The 8,964-nt window shown below is 39.9% G+C and overlaps 1 pseudogene; it reads left to right on the top strand.

Moving 5' to 3' along the window:
* Window positions 1–7,876: 7,876 nt before the first annotated feature.
* Window positions 7,877–8,594, top strand: LOC105526583 (annotated as a pseudogene).
* Window positions 8,595–8,964: the final 370 nt, after the last annotated feature.

The following is an 8,964-nucleotide window of genomic DNA, read 5'->3' as shown; positions in this document are numbered from 1 at the left end:
GCTTTGGCTGTGGGCTGCAAATCCCCACCCTGTGTGGTTTCCTAGTACCGCGCCTTACTGCTCTCCTCTCACCCCCTGCTCCCCCGTCGCTCACACCACTGCCACCACACTGGCCTCCTGGCAATTTCTCCGACACATCAGGCATGCCCTTCCCTCAGAGTCCGTGCTCCAGCGGTGCCTTCAGCCCAGAAGCCCTGGACCCTATGCCGGGATGCCCTTGTAGCTCATCTGCCCCAAATCTTTGCTCAAATGTTCTTTCTCAACCAGGCCTCCACGGGTCAATGCTATTTAGAGGGAGACTATTCTTCTCCCTTTCAATCTCCCTTACCTATTACAGACAACTTCCAACTTTTGTTATTGGAAGTGTGAGGCGAGAACCACGGACAGGCTAGACAGCATTGCCAGGAGCTGGTCAGAGCTGCACAGCCTCGGTCATCGCAGACCTGCTGAGCCGGGATCTGCATTTTACCAAGGTTCCCAGCTGGTCTTCAGGTACACTAAGGTGTGGAAAGCCCTGTTCTAACATACAACATGATTTACTTCTTTATTATACGTATTGTTTACAGCCATAATTTTGTACTAGAACGTTCGTTTCACAAAGGTTAGAGATTTTGTTGTTTTATTCATAATGAATCCCAGAGGCTAGAACAGTGCCTGGCACATATTCATTGAGTAAGCGGATGTTTTCCTGTAAATATCTGTAAGGAATTATCCTTCTACATTACCTGTAGAAGCCAGCGATTTAAATTAATAGTCTTGGACTTAAGCCTGGGTGGGGAACAATAGAAAAATTAAAATTTTCCGCTTCTTCTGGGTAGTAAAAAATATCAGTTCACTAAAGAATGCCTTCAAAGACTAAAGTATGAGTAGAAATATGAAGAAGAAAAAGAAGCAACACTGGACCACCTGTGGATCGCTGCCTGTCTCCCTTTCCCCGGACACGCAGCCTGCTGAGCTCAGCTGCCCTCAGCCCTGTGTGGAGCCGGCCGTGGAAACGCCCTGACATGGAGTCAGAAGCCTGAGCCCGCATTTCAGACTTGGCCTTCACTGACCAAGAGAGCTGCTTAACCACTTAACCATGCGGCTTCAAGGGCTCCATCTGCAAAAACGCAGGCTTGAACCACAGGATTGGTTATGCTCCTTCTTGTTCTGTGTTCTCTAAATCCATCCCATGGGATGGTTCTCATCCTCATTTCTAGGAAAACAAGGCCCAGGTGGAATCTCTTTTCTCATCTGCAGGACTGATGCCTTCCTTGGCCTAAATTTCAACAACATGTGACTATAAAACTTACCTGTGTGTGAACCCTACAGATTTCTGCAGGGGGCTATGTGGGGATGGGCGGAGATGACCCCATGGTGGGCCCTGAGTGCTGGCCTCTCGCTGTCATGCTGAGCACCCCCACCTTGCCGCAGCCTGCGATCTCACTCTCCCACGGGCACTCTGTTTCCTGGAGTGTGGATCCACTGTGGCTTCCCCTCGCCCCATTTTTAGCCTTGGTGGGTAGTAATATCTCCTGCCCCTCTTTAGACTCGGGGGCCTAACCGGAAAACAGGTGCATTGGTAGATTTCGTAGCAGAGGAGCCCTAGCGTTCTAGTGCTCTACTTGGGCATGAGACCAAAGCCCATAAATCCGTTTTCGCTGGGCACCTACTGTGTACCCAGTGTTATAAGGCAGTGTCCCCAACGCATACTGCAGCAGAACACTTGTTTTGTGGGGTGTTCAACGATATTACCTGGACAAAAGAGTCTGGAATCTAACAAATTTGGGAAACTCTGGATTAAATAAGGTTAACTGTTTCTTTTAGGCAGTGCTTCTCAGAGCCTTAAGATGCGAGCATGCATTGAGAATTTCCAAAATGGGAGATGTAATGGGAGGCACTCCCATAGTTAGGTAACCAGGCAGCCCCTTTTTATTTATTTTATTTTATTTTTTGAGATGGAGTCTCACTATGTTACCCAGGCTGGACTCAAACTTCTGAGCTCAAGCAGTTATCCCACCTCAGCCTCCTAAGTAGCTGGGACTACAGGCATGAGCCACCACACCTGGCTTTTTTTAAAAAACAAAGGATCATATTTTGGAAACACGTAGACCCTGGAGCACACAGACCCATGGGATCTCGTGGCCACCTGGCTCAGCCTATCTTTTGCAGATTTGAATCCTGGACCTGAGGGAGAAGTGAAGCAACTTGCCCCAGGGCGCCCTGGCTGACACTGTAGGCCACGCCTCCCATTTCTCAGCTGAAATAAAAGGCATGTTTTTGTTGCAAATATTTAGTTGACCATTAATTCACCTAAAACCAGTGACTCTCATAGGGACACACAGACTTTCAAGAAGAAAAATCATTAAAGTGAAAAAAGGAGATTTTCAGGGAACCGCTTTTTTTTTTTTTTTTTGACATGGAGTCTGGCTCTGTCACCCAGGCTGGGTTATAGTGGCACAATCTTGGCTCATTGCATCCTCCACCTCCTGGGTTTAAGCAATTCTCCTCCCTCAGCCTTCCAAGTAGCTGGGATTACAGGTGTACACCACCACGCCTGGCTAATTTTTATATTTTTAGTAAAGACAGGGTTTCACCACGTTGGCCAGGCTGGTCTCGAACTCCTGACCTCAAGTGATCCACCTGCCTTGGCCTCCCAAAGGGCTTGATCCACCATGCCCAGCCAACTGCAACTTTTTAACAGCTAAGTGTGTGTTCATTATCTTGAATCCCAGTGAATAAATTAGAGAAAAAATTGTGTGTATATAATTGTGTTTGAATGTTATACTTTTTACTAAGAGAAATAAAATCAAGGAAACAAAATTTAATAATAAACACAATCTTGTCAATTTTCTGTAAGAGACATAATTTCATCAAAGGCATAATTATAAGCTTTACCTTGTTAATAACTTTATTGATCATAACTTTGATTATTGCAATAGACTGAATGTTTGTGACCCCCAAAATCCATATGTTGAAATTCTAACCCCTAAGATGGTGATATTAGGAGGTGGGGCCTTTGGAAGGTGATGAGGTCATGAGGGTGGGGCCCTTGTGAATGAGATTAGTGCCTTCTTGAAGGGCACTATTTCTGCCAGATGAGGACACAGGAAGAAGGCAGCTGTCTGAAGCCTGGAAGAGTGTCTTCATCAGAACTCTTAACATGCTGGCTCCTTTATCTCCAACTTCTTTCCTCTAGAACTATGAGAAATAGGTTTCTGTTGTTTGGAAGCCACCCAGTCCATGATACTTTGTTATGGCAGCCTGAACTAAAACAGATATTATCTTGATTATATTTTCTAAAGCAAGATATATTTTGACCATAATACATGTACTAACCAACCCCCTTCTAATCCTCTAAGAGAAAACAGTGCATTAATCTTTCCAGCATTGCAGTTAACCTCATTTTGGTAGAAGAGAAAGTCCTCTGATGTCCGGGAAAAATCAAAGTTTAGAACCACAATACATGGTATGGTGGTATGAATGGAAGTGGTATATGCATTGTCCTTCCAGGCTAGAGGGGGATCATCAACATTCTCTGAGAGTGGCTTCCAGGTGGTCGTTCAAATCAAAGCACATGTTTCTTCTGGAAGCTGATTTAGTACAATAGGTGGTGTAACTATGAAAACTTGGTTGCCTTTTGGCAACCAACGTTTCCCTCTTGGGATGTGCCATATTGCTTTAGAAACATCAGAAAGGATTATAAGTGGTCATCACCAGTCTTTTGCTTCATCAATAACAATGCAAAATGACTATTTAAAGGAGCAACACAGGTCGGTCAAACTATATTTGCATACACAAAACTGGGTAACATCCAAGTGCCTGGCCATGTTATTTTCAATAAAGCCACAATCATTACTTTCTCATTTCATCATCTTTTTCATTAGCATGGGAAAACCTTTTAGTAACAGAAGCTCATTTTCTTTTATATACTTTTCTGTGCTCTCACAATAAACCAGTAAAGCAACTTAATTTCAACACATGGATAGAAAGAGCATAAGTCTATATTCCCTTCTTTTCTGGGGAAGAAATAGGGCAGGGACTTTTAAAACTAGAGATGTTCCTGTAGAGACAGATACGTGTAATATCTGTAAAAATTTACAAAGACAATGCAGCAAGTTTGCTGCGTTTGGACCATCAGAATTGTAATTGCTTTTGTTTTTCCAAGAGCCCCACAAGATTTAGTAAATAACTATGTAATTGAAAATGGTTTATTATCTTTGCCTTACCTTGGTTTGTTAATTGCTTTACCTTTGTTTGTTAATTAACAATTTGAAAATGATACATGTATTTGAAAATACATATACTTTTATAATTTTATATATGTAAAAAATATATATACATATATATACAACTTTCCCTAGTTCTGTCTACTGAAATATCTAGAACAGCACCCAGATTATGGTCATGAAGTACAATTTCCCACAAAACAAATAAAAGGAAAATCCATGGGGCGCCTTTGAGAAGTGGGTGACTCTAGGACTGAGATAGAGAATGTCAGATGAGCCTGGACCCCCAGGACACTGTCAAAGACTGCTAGGACACACACACCAGCCTGACAAGGCTCCCAATGGCTCAAATATCCCAAAGATGGGGACCATTCAAACATCACACACACAATAGCTTCAATGGACCAAAACATATTTGAGTTTATAATTTTTTTTAATCTAACTAGTCACTATTGGGGGATGCTGATGACCAACTTATTTTTTGAAAATGGGTAAATAAGGGGAAAGAGACAGCCATTTATTCACCTTTCTTACACAAACTATACTACTGGTAACCAAACAGCAAATGAGAGGAAGTTTTTCTTTGCAGGAGCATTCTAGTTAATAAATGAAGAAGGTGTGATAGAAAACCATTTTGCAGCTCCTTGTGGACTAATGAATAGATGCATTGAGCATCAACAATTGCTACTATGAGAGAGAGGGAGAGAGAAAGAGAGAGAGAGCGTGCGCCAGATATTATATACCCGGATGGAAGAATACAGCACCACCTGTGAAATATTTCCCACTCCTCATTCTCTGCTGGAAAAAAAGAACCTGAATCTGAACAGGCCCCTAGAGACGACTACCAAGAGAGAGGAAGTGCAGAGGGACATGGGCAGTCACCATGGGGATGCCATCAGCACTTTGGTTGGGGGAGATGCTACAGGACAGCAATGTGGCTTCTGTCAGAAATAAAATGCAAGAAGGACCTTTAGGTTGAAAAAGGCGTGAGACATAACAATGAGTCACAGGCATGGGCTTCATTTAGATCTTGACTGAAGCAAATAAACCATAAAAGAAAATAAAATTATGACATTTATGAGTCAACTGGAAATTCAAATGTGACTGGACGTGTGATGGCCTGTTAAGAAACTGTTTTTGATTCCTTACAGATGTGATTGTGGTATTGTGATTTTGTTGGGAGAGGAAAAGAATTTATCCTTTTAGTGACACATACTGAAATATTTACAGATTAAATGATAAGGTCTCTAGGATTTGCTTCAAGCTAGTACAAGAGTAGAGTACCTAGAGGTAGTTAAAATGAAACAACATTGTTCATGAGTTAATTATTATTAAAGCATATGGATATATGGGGATATATTATACTATTCTATACTGGACTGCTTTGGTGAAAATAATGAATTTTTTCAAAAAATAATTATATGTGAATAGTAAAAGTAAAAAGAGGAATGCCTATGATTATTGAAATAATTAATACATACCTTTCTTCCTTTATCTAGAGGCTCATGACATTAAATATCTGTCTACACTTACCACTGTCTTCCAAAACAAGAATAAGGATTGCAAATCTTGAATTAAATTGTCATGACAGTTGCATTTCTCTTGCACTATATTCAAAATTCTATACTATATCAACTGCCACTTTTTAAGTAATGATGTGTGCTAAAGGCTTTTCAAAGTGGAATGAAAGCAACACGGTGGAATTATAATCTTTTAAATAAGCATGGAACTTGCCAGCTTAATAAAAACCTCCACAGACATTTCATTTAATTGTCACCAAACCGTAGGATAGGTCAGCTAAGCTTTATTAGTGCCGATTCTATGACGGGGAGTGAGGGGAGAGAATAACATCCAAGGTTGCACAGCTGCTTACGGGCAGAAGTAGATGAATCCGCATACTTTTGCTTCCTGTTTAGTATTTTTACCTACCGCACCACCCTACTCATATAACTTAGAAGGGCAAGGTACATTGTAGTTTAAATGACACATTAAGATAAAACGTGTATTAAAGTGTATAAAGTGTATGATTAAGGTGTATCTTAATGTGTATAAAATGTATCATTTTATAAAATCAAGAAATCAGATTAATATGATGTAAATGATAATATTTAATTCCAAGAGCTAATTTATTTAACATTTAATTTTTTCTAAAAATGTGGCTTCTGGTGTTTCCATCAACTTTAAATGCTCTCCAGGTTTTCAAAACAAAAATTTCAACAATAAGAGAAAGAAAATTTCCACTGATATAAATCATATGGTAATTTGCTGATATATATTGCTGAGGAAAAAATGTATTTAGCTCAATTATATCCTCCAAGTACTTCTGGCTTTATTATTTCATCATATCTTTCTGGCTCTACATATTTTTATCTCTGATACAGTTCATTGTTTTGAGATTCTGTAATCTTAAAGAACTACTAAGTTTGTATAAATGTTAGAGGAGAATAACATCAGAACCTCTACCACGAAAAGCTAAAGCCCACAATTAATGAGCATCTAACACCTCTGACATTGTGTGTCAGTTTTTCTGTAGCTAGAAATCATCTCACAGTGTTTTAAGTAATAAAGTAAGGGGAAAGATTAAAACAAAGCAAACTCAAACTTAAAAATGAGAAGGCATTCCCTGTGCAAAAGCTAGCAGGTATGTGTGAGGAGGGCACAGGCTGGGATGAAGGGCAGTGGGAGAGAACTCCAAAGGAAGGAGGAAGGAGAAGATGCATTTTAGGAAGGATGACCAGGAGGCCAAACACACAAAAGCAGAAGTAAAATCTGTGTGGAAGGCAGTAGGAAGCATAAGTTGATAATCCCAAAAATCAAATCAATAATGGGTGGTCAAACTCGAGTTGTTTCCTTAGAACACAGAAAGAATAAAACAAAGAAAGAAAATATATGGAATAAGATGATGTTTATGGGGAAAAGTGGATGTTGAGTGAGCCAATGTATATATTCTGGAGGAAAAAACCAGAACAAATGAAATAGGACAGAGAGAGAGAGAGGGAGAGAGAGAGAATCTCCCATGTAGAAGAAAACACCTGTATCTTAAACCTGTATCTTTTATATAGATTAATAGAGATCATCATATGGTAGGGTGGACCAAACCTGGTCATGTATGTCCTGGAAAATATTTAACAAGGAAAATAAAGAGTCCTCTCATCTTTCTGGCCAGAAAAACTGTAATCAAAACCATTAGAGAAAAATCAGTCTAGACTCAGAATCTACAAATACTATGTAATAAAAGAAAAGCTGAGTTCTGAAAGCTAAATTTTGACCCATAAATTGACAACCAGTCAAGTTGTTACTACATGTGAAGATAATAGAAAAACAGTCTTATGCATGCATACAAGAGCTTGGAAAATAAACCATTATGTATTTTAACCAACTAAGAAATGAAGTAGAATTAAGAGCTCAAGAATGAAGATATAGAAAGATTTGCAATGAACACTGAAATTAGTTAAAACAGAGATAAGCCCAAACACGCTTGTAAATATAAATATGCCAAATTAATCCAAATACAAAAATTAAGAATTACTCTCAAAGGAGACGATATGAGGAAAAAATAATTTAAGTATTTACAATCTGGATGTGATGAAATTCAGCCTCCATAGCTGGTGATTAGCAGAGTATTAAAAAATTTGGGGGCACAGCTGGCTTGAGCAACTGGAAACAAGATGCAGGATGCCAACGCAGACACTGAGTGGAGTGACATCTTATGCAAAAAGGGTATCTTACCCCCCAAGGAAAATCTGAAAGAACGGGAAAGGAGGCAGAAGAGGAGCAGTGCATCCTCCAGCAGTCAGTGGTGACAACACATGGAGATATGACTTTGGAAGGGCTGGAGGATCACAAAGACGAGCTTAATGAGGAGGATGAACGTGCTATTGAAATGTACAGATGGCAGAGACTGGCTGACTGGAAAGCAACTAAACTGAAGAATAAATTTGGAGAAGTTTTAGAGATCTCAGGGAAGGATTATGTTCAAGAAGTTACCAAAGCTGTTGAGGGCCTGTGGGTCATCTTGCACCTTTACAAACAAGGAATTCCCCTCTGTGCCCTGATAAATCAGCACCTCAGTGGACTTGCCGGGAAGTTTCCTGATGTGAAATTTATCAAAGCCATTTCAACAACCCGCGTACCAATCATCCTGATAGGAATCTGCCCACGATGTTTGTTTATGTGGAAAGAGACATCGAGGCTCTGTTCATTGCTCCTCTGGTGTTTGGCAGCATGAACCTGACAAGAGATGAGCTGGAATGGAAACTGTCTGAATCTGGAGCAATGATGATGGACCTGGAGAAAAATCCTAAGAAGCCAATTGAAGACGTGTTGCTGTCCTCTGTGCAGCGCTCTGTCCCCATGAGGAGGGACAGTGATTCTGAGGGTGACTGAGCCTACAGCTGCCATCACATGCCAAACTTCCTTGTGACAAATTGTCTGGATTTTTTAAAAAAGGAAAAAGCAAGAATGAATCCTTCTGTGTTTTAGTTTTGTTTAAATTATGTTTCAAATCTTTACATTTTGGAAATAATCATTGCTGGAAATTCTGTTAAAAAATTTTGTTAGTAAATATCTAGGAGTATAATAGCACTTATTTAATATAACATGCAACATTTATTTGAAATAATTAATAAGCATTTAACTTACTGAAATAACAGTCATTCCCTGTAAAATCAAGGGCAAACAAGATTTTTACTACCAATGCTAGGATTAAGCATCATCCTAGATAGCCTGACTAGTGCATCAAGACAGGAAAAAGAAA

This window comes from Colobus angolensis, unplaced genomic scaffold, assembly GCF_000951035.1.
Source record: "Colobus angolensis palliatus isolate OR3802 unplaced genomic scaffold, Cang.pa_1.0 Scaffold6, whole genome shotgun sequence".
Lineage (NCBI taxonomy): Eukaryota > Metazoa > Chordata > Mammalia > Primates > Cercopithecidae > Colobus > Colobus angolensis.
This window is presented reverse-complemented; position numbering and strand designations above follow the sequence as displayed.